Raw genomic sequence first — 23163 nt, forward strand, 5'->3', positions numbered from 1 at the left:
GGTCCCTTAGGGGGCCCTGCACTTGCAGACAGCAGGCAGAGTGCCTGAGCACAAGCCCCACCGCTGAGCAGCCGGAGGAAATGGGGGAGGTCACGCACATAACCCGAGCCTCAGTTTACCTATTCCACCTAGCCAGAACAAGGACAGAAACCTGACACCTGGGGCCTCTCCTCAGTGCTTTCTTGAGCACCACTTCTCAGACAGAATTCTCCACTGCAGCTGCGTTTGAACACAGCTTCTACTCTGGACTGCTGAGCAGTCTGGTTTAGATATCCTACCCTGACAGGGACGCCTTCCTTCCTGCCCAGGATGGCAGGCCCTCCTGACCGTTACAGAGGTTCTCATGCTAAGCCTCCGAGTCAGCACGTGACCATTGGAAGCCGTAGCCCTGTTGCAATAAAACATTCTTGTGGTTGCTGGAAGAATTGTTTTTTTCCATTTTGGATATTAAAGGAGAAAGCTTAACGTGTCTCATTTTCCTGGAATGGCTCATTTTGATGAACTGTTTGTGTGTGGATGGTCCAGCTTCCACCCCAAACACACACAAAAAATCTACAAATTATACAGTTCTGTGAACAAAACGCTCAGCCACATTTTGACCTTTGGCATGGATTTTGACAACTATCACTCCCTTCGTATGAGATTTCTTCCTTCTGGTTATTAAAAAGAAAAAACAATCCAGTATTTGTTTTAGCTTGGCTCCCTGGAAGTTAGAGAGGAGCTAGAGAATCCTCCTGGGGTTGGGGGAAGGAACCTGGGAGAAAGGCATCAGATGGAGGCAAGAGAGAGGGTTCCTTTCTCTCTTTTAGATCAAGATATGCTTGTGGGATAAAACCTGAGGAAGCCGAATTTAGAAGTAGCCTTGCTCAGGCCCAGCCAGGCAAAGAGAGCCAGTGGCCGAGGCCAGACTTACTCAGCACATGATCGGATGGCCCAAAACAGATCTCCCGGGATGGACTTGCCCTGGACGGTGCCCATCAGTGTGGAAATGAGGTCAGCCTCTGTCCAGCCAGAGTCCAAGTCCCAGGAAGCGGCGGCAACCCCATCACTGGCCAGCCAGCTGGAGGGGTCACAGCGCATCACACACAGAACCGCCGTGAAGATACACAGGTGTGCACGGACTTCTTCTTGACTTTAGGATGTGGTCACACTCACCATACCTGGTAAGCCCATAACGCCCTTGAGAGGCAGGCAGTGGACCTTCTCACCACTTCTGTTTGGTCTCATAGGAAATGTCCAAGTTCTGAAAGTCTACTACTGTCTAGTCCCTTCTTCAGATAGAACATCCAAGTCTCGGTGGGCTTAATTGACCCATCCGAGGTTAGAAAAACCTCTAGATGGTCCAGGACTGAAATTCAGGGTTTCTAACTCTGAATACGGTCTTTCTCTCCATTTCGGAACACGTTGGGGAAAGACCCAGTCACAGACCATAAAACTCACAGACCACCAAAAATCCGTTACCCCCACGTCAGGAACTCGGGAACAGACTCTGGGCATGTGTGTCCCAGAGAAGAGCCAAGAGCGTGGGTGTTTTCCTTTCTCCCTTTCCCATGGCCATTGAGTTTCTCCTATGTGTAAAGATTCCCCTCCCCTTTTTCCAGCTCTGGTAAAGTGAGGCACTGTTGCTTATATTTTGGTGATGTTCCAAATGCTGCGCTCACACGTCCCTCCCTCTGTTTGCACTTATTTCCCTTCCATGTCACTGCCACCCGTATGCAGGACGATAGGCACCACGTCAGGGAAGGCACCATGGGGAGGAGAGGGGGGGAAATGTCATCTTCTTCTAAACATACAAAAACTGACAATGTGAGAATTTTCTAGATAAAATTAGTCACGTGTATGCCACACAATGAGTCGGCTAAGTTAGAAAGATTAATGTGGTGACTGAACACGCAGCAGCCTTGAGGACACAGGCCAGGCCCCTGTGCTGGTGTGGGCGGGTCACCAAAGCAGCAGCATCCTATGCACTGAGTGGGACTCAGACACGAACAGGAGCACACGACCAGGGTCTCGAGGAGATTTGCATGGAGGCGAGAAAACCCACCAAAGACAATACACAAGACTCGAGCTCAAAGCTAATGGAAACCCTAGCGTTTTATCAAGCAGACATCTTCTCCCTCGGCAATTCTAAGGTAACAGACTGGGAGTCTCCTGGGAGGTCACGGGTGAATCAGAAAGAAGACTGATCAGAGAGAACGGAAGCAAGAGGTGGAGTGTGCGGGAGGAGACTGGAAGCACCAGAGCAGGGAAGACCCCTTCGCAAAACCAACATGGTGCAGCATGGCCTTGTCAACTAAAGGGAAAGACATCGTGGGCATAAGGTCAGGTAGGGCACGCAGGGCTGCTCGGTGACATGCATCCCAGGGACGGGAATTTCCCATCCTTGATCCCAGATCCCCTCACTTCCTATCCGTGGGACCCTGGCTGAGCTCCAGACACCTCATCCACCTCCCAGGGTCCCTGTGCGTATCGTGGGCTCACACAGGAAAGCACCCGCCATGCGTGGGTCCCGAGACACGACGGGCATCCCTGATCCTCACCATGACCCTGCACGGTGGAGTTGCTGGGGAAGCGCTGACCTGGCTCCACAGCTCTCGCATTCCTTCCGCTTCGCCACCAGCTGCTGATATGCTCTAGAGCAGCAACCCCTTTTGTCAGGTTAAATATGGTATGGAACCCTTGGGACGCCTGGGTGGCTCAGGCGGTTAAGCGTCTGACTTCCGCTCAGGTCATGATCTCGTGGTTTGTGGGTTTGAGCTCCGCGTCAGGCTCTGTGCTGACAGCTCAGAGCCTGGAGCCTGCTTCCTCCGATTCTGTGTCTCCCTCTCTCTCTGCCCCTCCCCTTCTCTCTCTCTCTCTCTCTCTCTCTCTCTCTCTCTCTCAAAAATAAACGTTAAAATAAAGTGTTTTAAAACATGATATGGAACCCCGATGAGAAAACCCCTGTGAGCAGAGCTCCACTGGCTGAAATCAGAAGACTGAGCTCAGCCTCTCACTGAAGCCCTCCCCATCCCACATCCCGACCCCAGGCGGGGCAGGCACTCAGAGAGTCCAGGGCTCCACATGCCCAGCTTGGGAACTATGAATTTAAGATATAACTTTTCACAAAGGAATGGCTCCACCAAAAATGACCACGACTTCAATAACGTGTGTGGTTACTTTTCAGACACAACATTGTCAGGTAGGTTATACTGTCAGGTCCATCTTACAGACGGCAAGACTGAGGCTCAAAGCAGCTAATCAGCTCATCCTATCACGTGATGGGTGACGGGACCGGGATTCGGCCTCAGATGCCCGCACTGTGAATCTACTATTTATTCTCTCTGATAGCAAAATTCCTTATTAGCCCTCCTTAGCCTGAAGACAAAGTGGAGCTGAGACAACAGAGTGGCCCTTCTTCCAGGCTCCCCGACCCCTTCGCCTCCAACTGACGCCACCACCTGGTCTCCTTCAGCACTGGAGACTGGAGCCCACAGGAGGCCTGGCATTCTAGGCACACAGAACCTCCCCGGGGGCCCTCGGCCCCAACCCAGGCAGAGGCCCTCGGGCTACAGCTGCTGGTCTCCACGGGGGCTCACCTCGCTCATCCAGCTCTCTGGGCACCCCTCCCTCCACCCACCCCAGAAAGCAGAGCCAGGCTGGAAATGCTCTCACCAGGCCATCCAACATAGTCAGCCGTTCCCAAGCTGCTGCTCCTTTGGAGACAGATCTCCCCGACCTGGTCTGCATCATAAACATGCCTTTCCCAACCCAGGGCTTGGCCCAGGACTTAAGGATTCTGAGAAATGCCCCAGAAGTCGGTTCTTGGAGGGTCCCAGCAAAAAGAGATATTGGGGAAGAAGCAGACTCATTTGCATACAGGGAAGGAAAGCCACTGGGTGGTAGGCGCCCACCCTGTGCTAGGTTCTGGGGATACAGAAAGGAAAAGACATGTCTCTCTCATGACCCAGTGAGTCTTTAGAGATCATTCAGTCCCTCTTATTCATTCAAGATAGGAGAAAACGGAGACCCAGAGATGACAGATTGACCCGAGATGTTCATATGATTCAAGCCAACAGGGTCCTTTCCTGAGACTTCTCAAGCTGGAGCTGGAGGAAAAGGCTGTGTAGCTGGGGCTTTCCAGCCAGGCTGGGACCACCACACAGTGAAGGAGACGCCTGGCATGGAACGCAAGGAGATATCAAATCCGTGGCCACGTCAATGCTTTCCAATATGTCCCCTCTATCACTTAAACCAGAGGCAGCCGAGTTTCTGTCACTTGCCACCAGAGAGTTTGAATTATGACACCTTGCTGTGCCCATCCCCCCACATCTGCCTCTGCTTTGTGACTCATCTGTCCTCTCTCTTGCCTGGCCAAGGCACCAGGCTTTCTCCCATGCTGTAGGGCCAGTGTCCCCTCCTCCAACACCCATCTCTGCCAGGCTCTCCAGAGCTGCTGGGTAGAGCCTCCCAAAAGCTCAGTGCCCAGCCCCCATCACCCAGGGGCTGGGTGGCCAAGCTGAGTTAAGCTAGAAAGAACAGGAGAGTTCAGGAAGGAACATGTGTCTCAGCTAACAGGGCAGGGTAGACTGTGCTGGAACGGTGGAATAAGCTGAATGCTGTCTGAACAGGGGCATGGTGTGACTCCTTCCGAGAGATCAGAAACGCCACAGAAAGGACAATGAGGTAGAAGGTACTAAGAACCAGGAGGCAAGGCTCCAGGCTTCATTCTGTCATGACCGGTAAACTCAAGACCTCTGCCAGTCCTCCCAGATCCCACATTCCAAAACATCATGGTCTCTTCTCCTGTCTGCCCGGATCCAATGGACGCTGGTCTTCCTTCCTCTGGCAAGCTCCTGCCAGCTCAGGATCCTGCCAGGACGCCCAATGCCCACAGCCTCATCTCCAGATCTAGTCTTGCTATGAGCCCAGCTGCAGCGGCCCTGAGCCGTCACTAAACTGAGCAGACCCCACCCTGCCTTGTCCGCATCAGGATTAGAGGTTAGGGAAGGGACATGAGAGCAGATTTCCTGCTGTCGCTTCCATCGGACCAGACTGAGACGAGATGAGATGGAAGGCGTGTGGTGGCAGCCATGGGCGCAGTGGGGGAAGCAGGCCTGGCCACCAAACAGATTATTGTGGACGCATGCGGGTCTGGGCAAGCCATTTGCCAACACGGCTTGCATCTCAGGCTGATGTTGGCAGAAGCCCAGGGTCTCGGCCTGCAAGACGCTGGGGAAGAACATCTACCAACCCTGTTCTCCTTAAAAGGAGAGCTCCTCCTCAAACAGGCACACGGGACACAGCCGTGGGGGTGGAGAACCAGCCAGCAGCTACCAACAAGCAGGACATAGCTTCCAGCCCAGGAGGAGTTTAGTGTTTCAAACCACACATCACAAATCATTTCCTCTGCACATTCCTTGGAAGTTTGGGGGCATTAACTTTCCATCTTATCTTTCCTAGGGTGGACGCCAGGAGCTGGCCCTAGTGATGTTTGCATTTGAACAACAGTGAGATTGGGTGTCAGCTGCCCCAGGGGCGCCGAGGAAGATGAAGAAATGGAGCAGGCTGTCTCCAGGCAAAGGAGGAGAGAAGGGCAGAGTCCGGATGGTATGGAATGAACAGCAAGGGAGGAAGTGGAAAGGGGAAATGGGATTTGCTACTGCTCTATCAAATTACAGCGTGCAAAGCTAGCTCCAGGTGATGGGCTCCTGAGTGTCACCGCCAGGGTACAAACCTCAGTTGTGCCCTCTACTTACTGTGTGACCATGTGTGAATGGGCAAACTCTCTGAACTTGAGTTTGCCTCTCAGCAAAACAGTACCTACTTCCTGGGACTGTCAGGGGCACTGAGTGAGATGACAAGCGACCCTTGGCCCAGCACCTGGTACACAGCAAACACTCCATCCAATCCGGACACGATTATCATTCTGCCAGAACTTCTGTGAAATTTGGTTACAGGTAGGTGGCAAAGCCTGGGTTCTGGTCTTTCTGCTGATCTCAACAGATGGGTTTTGAATAGGCAGGCTTACCTGAGTCACGGATGACCCCTCTACCTTGACCTATGAAATCCAGAGCTCTAGAAAGGCAGACAAAAGCGCAGCATCAACATTTCACCTGCTATTGCCGAAGTGATAAATAATTAGAATATTACTTAAAGATATGCAGATATCTAGGTTGGCTAACCTTAAACCATTGGAAATCAGTGTTAAATTTGTCCTAGTTTTTCCTCGGGCTTGCGTCTTCTGTAAAGGGGATCTGTGCCTGCGTTATATATATCAGTTGAAAAAAAAAAAAGGTTCTGCTGCTTTAAAAAAGAAAAAAGTTTGAAATCCAGCATCCTAAATAAGAGCACCTCCAGATACAGGTCTGCACCTCTGAGACCTACTTCAAGTCATTTGTCTCCGGAGGAGACGCCTCTTTGAGAGTCCTGAGCGTCCAGTGGGTTGAGACCAAACCCAGGGAATTATCGCTAAAGAAACCCAAGCCCCCTTCGGATACGTGTTGGCGGTAAACACTGACCGTATGATGTAACTATTTCTTTTGTTTTAAGAGACACTCCTTTCCTACCACTGAGGCATTGCTGTCAATTTAACAAAACCAAAATTGAGTTCATGGAGAGAAAAGGGCCTCTTCCACTTCAAGGACTACAACCTTTGAAAATGCATTTAAAAGAGAGTAAAGTTTTTTTTAGATGTGAATAGCCAGAGACCCAGCGAGGTGTAGGAAAGGTGACCCTGCCAGAGGGCCTTCCCAAGACAAGGTTCACTCAGGTCAGCCGGCAGTCCGTCGCAGGTAAGAGGCAAGGGTCACCCTCTGCCCTCCTCCGCCCTGGCCCTGGCACCCTGGAGCCCTGACAGGTGACAACTTACTTGCAAGAGTAAGCAGCCCCCTCCTCGGGCAAGGGAGTGAGGAGGGGTTGGAGAGGCCAGTCGGTAAGAAGCAAAAGAAGAAACCTTCCTTAAGAAAATTACAATCTCCACTTAGGGGCTAGGCTTGCCATCCAGCCAGAGGGCTAACTTTTTTTTAAAGGAATTTATTGGGGCACCTGGGTGGCTCAGTCGGTTGTGCATCCGACTGCAGCTCAGGTCATGATCTCATAGCTCATGAGTTCGAGCCCCACGTCAGGCTCTGTGCTGACAGGTCAGAGCCTGGAGCCTGCTTTGGATTCTGTGTCTCCTCTCTCTGCCCCTCCCCTGCTTGTGTTCTGTCTCTCTCTGTCTCTCAAAAATGAATAAATGTAAAAAAAAAAAATTTTTTTTAAAGGAATTTATTGGAAGGATACAGGGTCGCTCACTGAATCAAAGGCAAAAACCAAAATGTATTATGCCTTGGGAAGGACGGAACTAGGTGGCTCCTGGAAATGCTAACTGGTGGCTTATCTTTCTAGAATGTGGGGAGACGGAGGTGGCCTCCCTCACCTTCCCCTGCCCCAGCTTTGGGCAGAGTGATTGACAGGTTCTCCCAACCATATCAAAGGAAGAGGGTGTAATTCAATTCCCCCATGGGAAAAATCACACTTCGGTTTTGACAATTTATCGTTTATGTGTCTTTTTCTTGTGAGAAAATAGCTTTTAGTCAAACTCCCAAACCAGTGAGAAAAGTTGGGCACTCTATCAAAATAACAGCGGAGGGGGTGGAGGAGAAGGTTCTTTTTATCTCCTTCCATCTTAATACATACTCTGGATTAGATGCTGATTTATTTGGCACTAAGGGCTGCTGTTAATCAGTTATATGTCAGCAATCATTTCCAGCGACATTTAAATTATAAAGCGCGGTGGGATTAACTGCACTTTTGCAAATTACCTCTTTATAAAAGTATGAGTAAACCTGATGTGCACCCCGGGGGTGTCATCACCCCCTGTCTACATTTGCTGTGATTCTGGGGATTATGACAAGGCTTGGTTTGAGCTGATGAATTCGGTAGGACGTGTTTAACAAAGCATCTTGAGAGACCTGGGATAGCCCAAGCCAGTTTCCAAAGTGACAACCAAAGACTTGTTAGCAGGAACCCCAGCTGAACTTGGGGACGGTGCCTGTCCTCCTGCCTAGCTGGTCCGGGCACGCAGCTGACCCTTTGCAGAGCACACACTGCTGAAGGCCTCCCTTGTCTGGAAGGTCTCCGGCCATCTGTCCCTTCAGTGAGGATTAGAAAGTTCAGAGCAGCAGGAAGGGGAATTATCAGTCCTTAGGGTCCTAACAGGCTCCAGGAATTGTTTTTGGTTTTTCTGGGACTTCCCTCTTGATTATATAAACATTACTAGGAAACAACAAAACAAAAATTAGGAAAATACTGAAGAAAATACTGAAGAATACTGAAGCAAAGCCAAAAAATGAAATTACCCACAACCTTACAGCCCAGGACCACCAACAGCATTTTCAGACCCTGGCTTTAGGCTTCCCCTGAGGACACGGGGGAGGGCATGCTCATGTGTGTTCACCTATGCTGTTGTCAGTGCTTTCCAGGAAACAAATAGGGGATAAATAACTAAACATATGGGCATAATTAGGGTCATAATATATGCCTATTTTCACATCCTGCATTTTTCACTTAACCGGATATTGTGTTTTCCCTGTGCCATTCTAGTCTTCAAAAATAACATTTTGGGGCGCCTGGGTGGCTCAGTCTGTTAAGCATCTGACTCTTGGTTTTCGCTCATAATCTCACAGTTCGTGAGTTCAAGCCCTGCATCTGGCTCTGTGCTGACAGTGCAGAGCCTGCTTGGGTTTCTCTCTCTCCCTCTCTCTCTCTCTCTCTGCCCCTTCCCCACTTGTGCTTGCTCTCTCTCTCTCTCTCTCAGAATAAATAAATAAACATTTAAAAAGTTTAAATAACATTGTGATAACATGTGCTTTGGTTTTAAACATGACGCAGGCCCTTGGTGAGGACCTCTGCGGCACACATCACGGTACGTGGCCCTGGTTAGCTCACCACTAGACCCTGATCATGGCTTATACCTTGTCCTTGTGTCTCCACTTCACTTTTTCCTGTTCCTGAGTCAACTTCCACGTGTGTGTGCATATTTCTGCATTTTTACTTCTGTGCATTTATACTTTTCGTACTCCCATTTCCCCACATTACTCATGTGGTGAGTTTTTTTTTTTTTTTTTAGTTTCTTTCTTTTAAGAGAGAGTGCGTACGACTGGGGGAGGGACAGAGAGAGAGAGGGAGAGAGAGAGAGAATCCCACTCAGGCTCCACACCGTCAGTGCGGAGCCCCATGCAGGGCTAGAACTCACGATCCGTGAGATTATGACCTGAGCCAAAACCAAGAGCCAGACGCTTAACCAACTGAGCCACCCAGGCACCTCTTAAATTCTGTTTTTAAACCTCACCTGAATGACAAACGAATATTACATTATACGGTGGTACCCTATTTTGTGTCTCCAATACCCAATTTGGGGACACTGGGTTGTTTCTAATGTCTAGTATGATAAATAGTGCCGGAAAGAACATCTTGTCCCATGAAACTTTATATTTGTCTCTAATGTTTTCTGGAATCTTTGGGAAATTAATTAAAACTTTGGCTCAGTTCTATGTTAGGCTAAAAGGCTGTCACTGCTGCCCGCCCCCAGCCCACTTAGTGGATACTGAAATTCTCACTGAAGTGACAAGGGGTTTCTGTTTTGACAGGATGCTTCCAGTGACAGAGCGCTCACTACCAACTGCTCACATTTGGGCATCACAAACAAGGTCCTTCCTTTGATCAAAACAGAATTTAGTGCTACAAATCAGGGACATGGAGAACTAGTTAGTTCTTTCCCATGGGTTCTTCACATAGTCAGACATGTCTCTACCCCTTCCTCCTCCATTCTAATGAACTTGAGTCATTAGAGTTTCCTTCTGGGGGCACCTGGGTGGCTCAGTTTTTTGAGCATCTGACTCTTGACCTTGACTCGGGTCATGATCTCACAGTCGTGAGATCAAGCCCCCTGTTGGGCTCTGCGCTGGACATGGAGCCTGTGTGGGATTCTCCCTCTCCCTCTCTCTCTCTTCCTCTCTCTCTGGCCCTCCCCCACTCTCCCTTTCTCAGAAAACAAAACAAAGGGGGCGCCTGGGTGGCTCAGTCGGTTGAGCAGCCGACTTCGGCTCAGGTCATGATCTTGCACTCTGTGAGTTCGAGCCCTGTGTCGGGCTCTGTGCTGACAGCTCAGAGCCTGGAGCCTGTTTCAGATTCTGTGTCTCCCTCTCTCTCTGACCCTCCCCTGTTCATGCTCTGTCTCTCTCTGTCTCAAAAATAAATAAATGTTAAAAATAAATAAATAAATAAATAAAAAAAAAGAGTTTTTTTTAAGAGTTAAAATTTAAATTAAATTTAAAATTAAATTTAAAAATTTAAAAATTTAAAAATTTAAAAATTTAAAAAATTTAAATTAAATTTAAAATTTAAAATTAAAATTAACTCTTAAAATTTAAGAGTTTTCTTCTTCTGAGGAAGGGGGGGGGAACCCCTCCCCATCATGGGCTCTTTCCTCTGGATCCCCCCTGGTGCCTTCATCCCTCCTAGCCTTTGCAGGCATTCTGCAATTCATATGTATTTAGGAGAATAAGTCTTGAATGCACTCTAACTGATAAGGTGTAGATGTACCACAGCTACACCCTGGGGACAGCTGTTGCATCAGGGTTGAGCTCACCTGCCACCTTTGAAGCCCGACCATCCTGGTCCTTGGCCCTGCTCCAGCCCTCAGTGGCTGTGTGACTTTGGGCACATTCCTGAACTTCTCTGGGCCACCTATGTTGTAGGAGGAACGAGGTGAGATGACACACATGCAGAACTCACAGGGGGCAGCACAGGGTCTGCCCTAGGAGCTGCGTAGACCACCCCGGTGGTCGGATTCCAGCAGCGAATTCTCCACCCGGCAACTGCGAGACGACACAGAAGACACATGCCATTCAATGCCCCCCTTAGATCCTACAGGGACAAACTCTCTGGTCCCAGTGGAACGAAGCACCCAGGGTTTCCAGTGTGCCCACAGGTTGCCATATGGTGGGGAAGAGCGTGATGAGGAGCTCACCAGACAGTAACGGTGTGCTTGGACCTGTTTATCTGGAGCATCCCTGACAGGGACACAGGGGCTGTAAGTCAGACATGCCCAGTAAGTAGGGAGGCTTCAGGCATGGCTGGTTTCATGTCACCTGCTCAGCTCTGCTGCTGAGATGCTGACCAGACACACACACACACACACACACACACACACACACACACACACACACACACACCCTTTTCAGCAGGCAACTCCCAGATCCAGGACCTCAAGACCTGGGATCAGCTCTGGAAATGGAACAAATAAAAGCCCCAAAACAAAAGAAAATAAAGAAGACAGGTCTTGGTTTAGCCTTCCGAAGTACGTGGCATTCTGCATGCTGCTGTGATCTGGTCAGAAATGAAGATGTTTGCAGGCTGGTTACAATAAGATTTGGGGAAGGGAATGAAAGAATGGCTGGAACCACTCTGCAGCTCTGATGAGAAGACCTACCGCTCCCATCATCCCCAGTTCTGATCCAGCGGCACCTAAGAGCTGTACAAGAGGCAGCTCAGAGGGAGAACCGAGGGCCTGGGGCTTCCCTGTTCTCCAGGAAGCCCCCAGGCCCACAGCTCGGGTGACAAGGGGACGAGCAAGTCGGGAAGGTGGAGAGCTGCCTAAATTTCATTAACTCAGAGCCTCTGGATGGAGCTCGTAAGATGTCTGTGAACCAAGCGTTGAAATACCTTTCATTGTTTCAAGCACTGATGATCATTTTCTCTCCCTGCTGCATCTATAGTCGTCACTGCTGCTAAGATGCCTGTTTCGTTATGGTCCGTGCCTCACCAGGGTAACTAGAGCCCAAGAGAGGCCTTGTGCTGCACGCCCCAGTACATCCAGTACATCCAGCACAAACCAGTACAATGTGCCTTCGCACGGCCATTCCTTCTGGGCAGAAGACCTGTCTCTGTCCTGTCCATTGTGTAAACTCCTATTCATCTTTTGAAACCCTTTTCAGAGGCGTTGAAACTGAGAAACCTGGGAGTCATCCGTTTCTGACAGCTCTCCTTCTGAGCCTACAACCAGTTCCCACTGCCTCTACCTCGGGGATCGCTCCCCTCCCCTTCCACCCTCACCGCACTGCCGACAGGCCTCAGCACCTGTCCCCCAACACGGCCTGCCTCTAAGTACCAAGTACTGGACCAGGTATGTCACAAACACTTCATCCCTCAGCAGCCCTGTGGCACCCACCCGAGATACGGGCAAACTGTGAGTGTGCAGATCCACCACTAACTTGTTCCGCGACCTTGGGCAGTTTGCTCCCTCCCTCCTTGGCCTCAGTTTTCTCATGTATAAATGGGGAGCTTACATGACACTGTCTTTAAGACCGCTTATAGGTCTAAAACTGGATACTTCAGTTTCTTCCTTAAAAAAAAATCCCTGTAGTGGGCTGGTGTTTTCAGTTTTATATTTGGAACTGTGAATGTTTTAAGGGGAACATTGATCAAATGGACTCCATGATGCATGCCAGCAGGGCCTCCAGAAAGCAGATTTGAACTAAACACAGAACCTCTTCGAGGGGCGTGTTGCAACTGAATTTACAAAATAATTTCCTAGGCCTGCACTCCTGAGCGATGAAAGGGCACAGGCCTTAGAAATAAGAAGACCCAGGTTGAAAAATGGCTCTGCCACCTATGATGACCACCTTCTTGAGTTTTCTGGGCCTCAGGCTCCCCCTGGAAAATGGAGATAAAGTAAACAACCGCAGAGGACTGCGGTGAGAAATGAAGCACACGGTGTTTGTAAAGTGCTTGGAGCAGCACTGGCCTGTGTAAGTAGCTGCAGTTATTACCATTATCATTATCACTGTCACTTTTAGCAGAACGACAAGGTCAGGGGTCAGTGGGAGGGTGCCCCTGCCCACGCAAAGCCTCTTTGGTGATGAAACCACCTCCGGACAGACCACGAAAGGTATCTGCCAGCATAGGCAGACCTTAATGCCAAAGGCCAGACCCACCTTGAGGCTTAAGTCAAGTAAGTCACCCAAGGCGCTCACCCACTTTTCAGAACCACAACTTGAAGGAATCGCCTGATCCTGGGGGCCGTCGATGGCCTTCCCTCCTTGAGGGTGTCCACACGGAGACAACACGACCCTCTCTGAAAAACAGGGAAAGGTCTCCACGCGTGGTGGCCGGCTGTGTCCTGAGCTACTGAGGCAGAGAAGCCCGGTGGGTGTGGGAAAGCAGGGCAGGTATTAGCTGTGCCGCACCGGGTGCCACAGAGGCTGGGCCACCACATGGATACCGGGGCCCTGTACGAACTCAGAAGAGCACTTGCCCCCAGAGACAGAACGCAGCAGCAAGGTGAATTTCCACGTTACACATTATCTTCGAAACTCATCTCCTTAATTCAGAAGGATTGAAAGTCAAATCTCCTTTTCCGGTGTCTCTGAGAGCCCTCGGACAGGGGTTCTTTCCTCAAAGGGGAGAAATAAAATTAAAACCTTGCCTTCTCCTGCCAAAGCCCATACTTTCTTCCATTCAGGAGCCCCGCTGACCATATTCCCCCAAATACCCTTAGAAAATCAAGTCTGCTGTGCCAGCAGGCGATGACGGACACCTGGCAGGTGAGGTCAAGGCTACTTCACCCGGGCACTTTGTGACCCAACCAGGTATCTCCATGTTTGGAAGAGCTTCTCTCCCTCTGCCCTTTTCTTAAAGACAATAACAGTAACAGCACAATCCAAACTTTGTTTTGTTGGAGGTCAGTCTGTTTACTGAACAAAGGTCTAGGTTTGGGAATACCTGGGCACTGTGGATAAAGAAGGATGTGGAGTTCTGTGGGCTTTTATTTATTTACTTATTTAGACAGAGAGAGAGAGAGAGCTCAAAAGCAGGGGAGGGGCTGAAAGAGAGGGAGAGAGAGAATCCCAAGCAGGCTCCGAGATATCAGCACAGAGCCTGACTCGGGGCTTGAACTCATGAACCGTGAGATCATGACCTGAGCCAAAATCAAGAATCAGACACTTAACCGAATGAGTCACCCAGGTGCCCCTGGAGTTTTTGGTTTTTTAAAGTCTTGGGAGCTTTGCTACCAGGCCAGGGGGCTCACAGCCCCAGGATCACGTCAGAATCACCTGGGCAGCCTTAAGAAATACCAATGCCTGACTCCATGCCAGGCAATGAAATTGGAATCTCTGGGCATGTGATGGAGGGCAGATAAATCAACCAAACCCTGGCTCTCCCGATATCAGGTGACAGGAACAGTTACAGCCTTCCCCACCCATATAACAGGGGAAGCAATGTGCCAACCTCATAGGCCCATTGCAAAGATTAAATAAGTCAGCTCGTGGGAAATGCTTAATAGCATGCGCCCAGCTCTTCCCAAGACCGTGAGGGGGATGAGTGCTAATACTGGGCTGTGTGCAACACCTTGACATCATCGCATAGGTGGGAAGCTCTCTCAAGCTCAACAGTGTAAAGCGGGGGCCCGTGCCTGAGTCCCAGTGTCCTCACCTGTGAAATTGGGTAATAACCCCCAGAAAGTCATTCCGAAGATTAGGTGACACGAGTTATGGAAAGTTTAAGACACGCACGGCCCAGTGTGCACCAACACGCGTTGGCTCTCACTGTTGCAAAAGGTGATGTACCACCTGGAAGTGCCCCATTATGGAGATGCTGGGTTGAGGGACTGGCCAAAGGTCACCAACTGAGAAACAGAACACCCAAGATTTGAACCTCAGACTGTCTTTTCTCCAAAGTCCACATTTCCCCTCCTTGTCAATCTCCGCTCTTACAGTGGGTTGGTCGCTTCTTGCACAAGAGCTTCAGCCCTCAGGCTGGCATTCGAGGCCTTTGAGGTTGGGCCCCAACCAGCCTTCCCAATCTTACCTGCACTCACATCTGCTGTTCCTGGAATGTGCACTGCGCACCGTCGCCCTGGGGCCTCAAGTCCTACTTCTGTGCATGCCTCTTCCAGAGCCTGGTCCAGACGCCTGCCCCCCAATGATCTGCCTGCCAGCATGTGCTTCTCCCTCCGCTGAGGTCCCTTGTCAATTATTTTAGTGTTTCGGATACATTGCATGTCGCTTACAGGCATATCTGTCCTGATGGACTGTGGGCTCTCAGGACTGGAATTTGTCCTTATTTCTGTTCTGGCCGCTGCCTCCAGTAATCCAACCTAATGCCTTCGGTTTTCGAATGGGGGTTGAGGGAAACATGTTGTCATAAACTGACCCATCTGATTCACAAGAGATGTCACAGACATACTTAACACTATTAATTTTCCGTGAGGTTTGGCTGTGAGGCATTTGGCAAACTGTCCATGATGAGTATTTGACAGCCAGTCATGCTGGGAATTCGGGGCGGCAGATGGGTGTGGTTGGCAGCATATGGCTGAGTGTAGGTTCGGTGTTTATGCATTTTTACAAACTATGACTTTATATTTAAGCGTAAAGAAGGGAAAGAATTCAAAATTAAGTTGTGCATTTTGAGGAGTTGTGTTCATGCTTTTAAATGAGAAGCAAGTTTAGGGATACAGACAGGATCGCTCTCTGGGACCATCGTGGAGGGGAAAAGCTTTGAATGTTCTTGCCCTAGAATGACCTCTGGTGCTGATAAGGGGCCTACGTGATTGACTGAGTCCCTATATTTTCTGGATTCATTTGACAGACAGATTCTAAACTCTTTCCAATAAGGAACACATTGCCCCATAGGATCTGGGCTCTGGGGGGAAAAGATTAGATTCCATTTGTTTTACAGAAATACATCCAGATCTCAGCTACCTTGTAACTCCAAGAGGGATTATTAAATCTTGGCTTTTGGAGATCAGCCTATACAACAACTGCCTTGTTCTATGGATTGGGAGAGTGAGCCCAGGAAGGGCAGTGACTTACCCAAGGTCACTACCCAAGGTGGGTAGAGCTGGGGCAAGGATCCTCTTCTCTTAGTTCAGGGACTACCTCCCTGCACACACTGTGCTGTGTAACTGAATGTAGGCATGGCTGGGGGTGGGAAAGACCCTGAGCCATCTTGGGAGGAGGGGTTTGGATACAGAGCCACATGAACCCTTCATCCCATCTCTCCTGGGTCAAGCAGGTCAGAGCTGGAGGGGCACTGGAGAATGTCTAGCCCCGTGTGTGTGCTCCCAGGCTGGAAGGAGGAGGCAGTGAGCCAGGAGCAAGAAAATCCCAAGCCCAATAATGTTGAAGGTGCTAATGACATTTTGGGGGGGGGGGAGAGCCTTTGGGAAGTAATTAGGGTCAGATGAGGTCACGAGGTAGGATCCTCAGGATGAGAGCCACGCCTGGATAAAAAGAGGAGGAGACATGGAGTGTTGCTCAATGCTCTCTACCATATGAGGACACAACAGGAAGACGGCCATCTGCAGGCCAAGAAAAGTGCTCTCTCCAGGTCCTTGATCTGCTAGGGCCCTGATTTTGGACTTCCAGCTGCCAGAACTGTGAGCAGTCAATATTTGCTATTTAAGCCACCCAGGATATGGTAACTTGTTATAGAAGCCTGAGCTGAAACACTAATCTCATACAACCTCTTCATTTTATAAATGAATAGACCGAAGCCAGACAGGGTAAGTGACTTTTTCAAAGCCACACAAGACCCAGGACATTCAGCCAAACCACACGTTTGTCTTTTTGCCCCACACCCTTGCTAAAGGGTCAGAAAATTCTCCACCCTTACGGGGTACATCCAGAAAAGGCTAGAACCATTCCACACATCCTCTGAGGCGTTAGAATGCTCAAGTCAGGAGGACTTGAAAGATTTCCTGTTTTTAAAAAACTCAAATCGAAAAGTGCTGTCATTTTCCTTAAATACATTCTTTTGAATAAAACATCTATTCTTGATGCCAGCAGCAGGCTTCGAAACATGTTCAAGATGACATGATTGATAACAAGAAGGCTTTTTCAAGATGTTTCTAATTTCATCTTCCTGGTTAAAGAATGCGAACTTTCTCACATGATGTATGGTCTAATAAGAAGGTGTGCTTGAACCAAAGTTATTTATTTATGCTTCCATCTTTGACAGATGAATATTAACTACTGAGAAAATTGTAAAGCCAATTAGTAAAAGCTGAATAACGTCCATATGAGAATGTGAGCACAGAAACACCAGTTACTTGGCTTCCAAATGTGGAGCCACAGACATTCCCTGCCTTCCTCTGGGAGGCAGTAGCCCTGCAGGGCATGGTGGCCCCTCCCCCCCCCCCCCCCCAGTGCCCTTGGGTTGGCCTTGATGACGCCCAGTCCGAGAGCTCATTCTGGGATGCACAAGGGAGGGGAACCCATGCCGCTGAATTTCCTCCACGCAGGAGCTGCAGAAAAATCACACTGCTCAGCCACTGACCCCCAGCACCGCAGGCAGATGAGCGAGAACAAAGAGAAGCTCCAGAGATGAGCTCTGCTCTCCTCTGCCTCCAGGAGGGAGTCTGCGGTGGGGGAAATGGGGGTCACAAACTGTCTCACCCACTCATCTCCTCCTACTCTGGTCTGGTCTGCTCTTCACGAAGAGCTTGCTCCCAGGAGCTGGGCGTGCTACAAGTATTTACTGAGCACCCACGATGTGCCAGGCACCAGAAACACAAAACAGACACAGTCCCTGCTCTCATGGGGCTTCCAGTCCAGAAGGCAGTGAGACAGCAGTATTGCAATACCCGGGGACCGCGTGAGACAGCTCTGAGGCAGGTGGGGACAGTGTCGTTCCGCACCCCCTTGCACACCCCTCTCATGGCTGAAGCTGAGAAAGGGAGGGGGAGGGGCTGACAGCAGCTTCCAACATTAACAAAAGGTTAATTTATCCAACACGTGCTGCAAATGTTGTGTTGTGCTTCCAGAAGTGCAGAACAAACAACCTGAGATTTCACTTGAAGGCTGTAAATTATTCTTTCCCCCAGCACCCTGGGCACCAATCTGTCATCCTGCGTTTCCTCGGTCCATTGCTAATTTTTAATAATTTCTTGACAACTGCTTGCTCCGTATTAACATCCCAATACCACGTTGCAGTTCAAGAAAGCAGTGTAGCAGGACACCCCCCCTTCAGTCATCCCCTCAATGCCCCGCCTATTTAGCCAATGATCAGATCTGCCCACAGACTCACCTACATGCTTTTTTCCATTACAAGCACCCTGTCTTTAAAGGAAAAGGCCTTTCTCCAACCTGAACCACCAGTGGTAATTAAAAACCCAGCAGAGCTACCATTTCGCTCCGTCCCCTGACTCTCCTTGTCTTGTCTGGGGCCCTCACTAAAGTATGGGAATGAATTTTCCATTAAGGATCCCTTGCCTGCTTGATGAGTCCCAGATGATACAGTGGACTCTGCAAGAAGGAACAGAGATCAGACCTAGGGTTGTAGACTCCTAGCCTATCTGAACAGAGAGGAACCTTGGGGCTATTCCCATCCTAACCCTTGATTTTTTTCTCCCTTGTCCAGAGAAGGACAGCGCCTCCATCCACAGAGGAATGTCACACACGCAAGAATGTCAGGCCTGGGGCAGGAACACCGCTGTTGGCCATTACTAGATCACTCTGACCAAAGCACACTGCTACTCCCCATTCAGCCGTGTCCACCTCCTCGCCCCAATTCATCTTCCTGGGATTTAACACCCTAAATAAACTACATGAAATTCCCAGCAGCTCATTAAGAATCCAGTCCCACGTGTGCGATGGAAAACACTAGCAATTGTGAACAAGGCGTTTGCACGTTTGATTATGTATAGCAGTTTCTAAGCCCCCTCTGGACTAAAATCTCTGGTGTTCCAGAGGAGAGTACGTGGAATTTCAATTTCTCCCTGGGCTTAAGTACAGAATGTGCAAAGTCACAAACTGCTTTTCATGGCCAAATTGATTAGCTTCTCTACATCCTCACCTAAGGAAATGCAAGGGGTCCGAATGCTCAGTTTCAGCACAGAATCTATCCTTAAGTTAAATGCAAACGTTGTTCGTCATTACTCAGCTGGCTCTTCTTTGAGAGGAATTTCATTGTAATACGATTGGACAAACCCGTGGAATAATATTAAAACCATAAACTATATAGAAGTACACATGATGGCAGGCAGAGGGGATAAGTCAGGAACTCTGAAAAGTTATTATCATGCTCCAAATTGAGTGTCACAGCATCTAACTACAACTCATAATGTTAACTCTCAGACTCTTTAGACATCTTTATTTCTTGTCGGGGAAGTTATCATTTGTCATGTTGGACCGCCTGAGTATCCATTTTATATCAAAGACAACAAAAATATGTAATTTTATATGTTCCTGTACCCATCATTTTATCACAAAAGGACTTTATACTCAAATTAATACACTTGTGCAGAATGCTAGTTTTGAAAACCACAGCACAGCAGTAAATGAAGAACATTACATGACACATGCAACTCCCTCTGCCATTTTTTTTAGATAAGACAGAAGGAGAGGAAAAGGGAGTGTGTATCATTATAAGTCACTTCCTAAAGTGTAGAAATCTCCTTTTCATCACTGTCATTTGGTGATCAGCTTCATTAACATGTAATTATCTGTTAGTGGGAGGTGAGACTTTTTTTTTTTCTGTCATAGAATTTGCAAAGAAATATACCAGCCCCACCCAAGTTCCTGGTGCCCTGCGGGTCTTCTGGATTTGGGCTTTGGTGGTGCATCAGGACCAGAGAAATGGGGTAATGAGGAAATAAGACAGAGAAAGACAAACACTGTATGTTGTCACCCACATGTGGAATCTTAAAAAGCCGAACTCATAGAAACAGAGACTAGAATGGTGGTTTCCAGGGGCTGCAGAGTTGGGGGAAGTGGGGAGATGTCAGTCCAAAGGTACAAACTTCAGTTATAAGATGAGTCGGTTCTGGGGATCTATCGTACAGCATAATGATTAGAGTTTGCAAAACTGTGTTGTACACTTGAAAGTTTCTAAGAGAGTAGCTTTTAAATGCTTTCATCACAAAAAGAAACGGTAATTATGTGAGGTGATGGAGGTGTTAACTAACCCTATTGTGGTGATGATTTCACAACATAAACATGTATCAAATCATTACGTACACCTTAAATTTACACCATGTTGCATGCCAATTATATCTCAGTAAAGCGGGGGGGGGGGGGGGGGGGGGGGAGGGGAGTAGGTTGTTTTTTTAAGAATATACAGAGGTGAGAGTCACATGACAAGGCTAAGTGAACAAATGAGGTCGAGGTAGGCACAGACCTTAGAGAACTTACTTCTACTAGTTCCACCACAGTCCTATAACTTGTGGTAGCTTACCTAATACCTTCCTGAGCCTCTTATTCCTCATTTGTAAACCCAGGATAATCACATCACCTCCTTCATAGCAGTGCAGAAGTAAATGACTGGAAAACCTTCATCGACAGCCGGGATCATAGTAAGTGCTCAATAAATGTTAGCTGTTCATCCCTTGCTAACACCTGAGAAATTCTTTCCTTATGTCTCTTAATCTCTCTTTAATACCTTCTCCTTTTGCCTTCCAAGCATGAAAGTACTCGAATGTCATGAAATTGTTGGGTTGAAATCTACATGCCTTGTTGATTTCACTCACGGTTCCAAATTGCCCCTTCAAAAACACTAGTATATTTTGCATTTGGCATTCACACAATGCTGACAAGAGAAACCAATAAGTAATTTCAAGACCATGAGAAAGTTACTAAGTGTGTAGAAGCTTCCGAGGTGTATTTATTTTCGATCAAAGAAAATAATCATCTTGATAGCTAAGAGAGGTGTTTCTGTATAAATGGAAATAAACTATTCTTGCTCACATAACTCAAAAACATAGAATAAATGGGGTGACAATGCCAATGCCCCCCCCCCCACGTCTCTCCATTCACTCCTTTGTCCTGACCTTGCCTATATCTCCCTGAAAAACTAAAGGCATTAACCAAGCTCATGAATCATCCCTTACCATCCCCTTGAGCTGGTCCCACCTCCCCTCCCTCCCTCATTTCACAGCTCAAAAGAGGCTCTCAACTTCCCACAGACCAGTCACTCCGTGTGTGTCTGGACTCTAGCCTCTAATCTGTCTTCAAATTTTCACACGTCCAATCTTCCCTCCCTGGATCATCCATTCTGCACCACCCACCACCGCCTCACCCCCTGAGCATTCCCATCAGTGCAAAAGCACGCTCCTAAGTCTCCCATCTAGGGACAAGAACGCTGTCTCCTGACCCCAGGCTCCCACCTGCTTCACTCAGGAGATGTCCTCATGTCAGTTCCGCTCCTATTGCTTGTCTGTCAGCAACTCCCTCCACTGGGGCTTCTGCGCCCACCCCTACACGGAAACTGCCCCCTCTGAAGTCACCCGGACCTCCTCCCCTCCACTCAGATCTGAGAGCTGGCATGCCCCAGGTCCCGCCCTCTCTCCCTATTCCCTCAGCACGTACCACACCTGAGCAAGCAGACCCAATGGCTTCAACTACAAGCACCTGCTATGCTGCGTGGTGGCCTTTTCTGGTCACTGGAGCATGCTCAGCTCACACAGGAGACCAGAAGCCCCGGGGAGTTAGCACTTCCTCGAAGCAGCCCTTCACCCATGACTGCCAGGATCCAGGGGATAAATAGCCCAGCTCCCGCACCTTTTGTGGGGGATAACCTTGAGGCATATTTTACAGTATCTACTAGAATTCCCAGGCTAGGTTGAGCCCCAGTGTGATTGATTATTGGTCAGAGGTTGCTATGGACTGAATTGTGCCCTCCCAAAATTCCTATGCCAAAGCCCTAATCCTCTCTCACTCTCTTTCACTCTCCCCAGCCCCGACTAGGTGAGGCCACAGCAAGGAGACAGTCATCTGCAACACAGGAAGAGGAGCTCCACCATAACCTGCTCGTGCTGGCCCCTTGATCTCAGGTGTCCAGCCCCCAGAACTACAAGAAATAAATGACTGATGAGCAAGCTTCCCCCTCCCCGCCCCCGCCATCCGTGGCATTTTATTATGGGAGCCGGACTCATACAGGCGTTATATGATTAGAACTGACAGACACCGAAGCCGGCTGATTCAAGGGCGAGGTCCAGGCTGGAGATACAAACCCAGGAGGCCTCAGCACACGGACAAGTTAGTACAACAAAAGGGGGGTAATACACTTCCTACCTCACAGGTGGCTGTGAGGACTGAAATAGATACTTCACATGGCCTGCTTAGCACTGTGGTAGGACACGTATGAAAGCTTGGTAAATGGGACTGTTACCTGCAGAAGATCACACAAGGATATGCTCTTGGAATCACAGAATTTTGGATAGATGCTCTAGCTCAAAAACCTTGATTTGTAGCTAGGGAAACTAAGCTAAGCCAAGATTATTGACTTGCCTGGCATTTTTCTACCATTAACGATTGTTTTTTTTAAGATTTACAGACCCAGCCATAAAGGAGGAAGGTGAAGTTTAACTGTACCTTGATATTCAATTAGACAGAAGGGTACCAATAAACCTTGGAAATGCCAACGCCAAAGAGCACTCTTTAGTCCTGATTTTGTGACTCCTTCTTCATCCAATGCTGCTGGCCAGTCTCCTAATTTGGTTTCCATGAAATGATGCTCTCTCGATTTCCTGAAGAGAAAGAGAGGGAAAGAGGAAACATTAAAAGGCAAAAGGGAAAGTGACTGGGGTTGCATCCCCTGGAAGCAGAGCCCATGACAGGATTGTAGGGTCCTGAGTCAGTGAAGGAAGCACCACGGGGCAGGGTGGGTACCAAGAAGGATGTGACCTCAAGTGGAGACGAACCTCGTCGCCCGGGCAGCTCCAGAGCAGGAACTGCACCAGAAGTGGGTCCCACCTGGCGGAAGGAGAGCAGCTGCTCGTGCTCGCATTGGTCAGTCAATGGAATGGGCAGTCAGGGCAGTGAGGGCGCATTCCAGGGCAGGTTGTTCATAGGCAGCCCCTGTCTCACTGAGGGCAATTCTGCAGGAAGGGGGCGGCTGTGAATTAGCCTCCAACACTCACAGCAGCTAGAAGGTGGGTGCACCTGCTCCCCAGAAAGGGGATCTGGGTAGAGACCCCATTATACCCACCACGGAGACAGGGAGGGCGGAAGGAAGGACCGCTGTATTCACCGATCATCGGAGAAGTGCCCTAGAGGCTTCATTCTCATGACTGCCATCTTCCTAAAAACCCAACAAGGTCAGTGGGTAGGCGTTACTAATTCCAGCTTATTGATGAGGAAAAAGGGAGCATTTGTCCAAAATTTCGAAGGAACAATGAAGTGACCCCCCCACCCCCAGAAA

At 49.0% G+C, this 23163-nt stretch overlaps 2 long non-coding RNA genes across 3 annotated transcripts in view; one reads left to right on the forward strand and one right to left on the reverse strand.

The window, feature by feature from the left end:
- LOC122208901 overlaps nt 1-23163 on the reverse strand; it is a 481315-nt gene that overhangs the window by 238522 nt on the left and 219630 nt on the right. Inside the window, exon 3 of the long non-coding RNA XR_006197370.1 lies at nt 22335-22489. This is a non-coding gene — a long non-coding RNA (uncharacterized LOC122208901). The remainder of the gene's footprint in view (nt 1-22334; nt 22490-23163) is intronic.
- LOC122208898 lies at nt 4355-22381 on the forward strand. Of its 2 annotated transcripts, none has more exons than XR_006197365.1 (5): nt 4355-4721; nt 5443-5939; nt 20243-20317; nt 21698-21998; nt 22289-22381. It is a non-coding gene; the product is annotated as an uncharacterized LOC122208898 (long non-coding RNA). The 2 variants fall into 2 exon arrangements; XR_006197366.1 differs by having other exon boundaries at nt 5443-5589; nt 22289-22374.

This window comes from Panthera leo, chromosome E2 (assembly GCF_018350215.1).
Source record: "Panthera leo isolate Ple1 chromosome E2, P.leo_Ple1_pat1.1, whole genome shotgun sequence".
In the NCBI taxonomy this organism is placed as follows: domain Eukaryota; kingdom Metazoa; phylum Chordata; class Mammalia; order Carnivora; family Felidae; genus Panthera; species Panthera leo.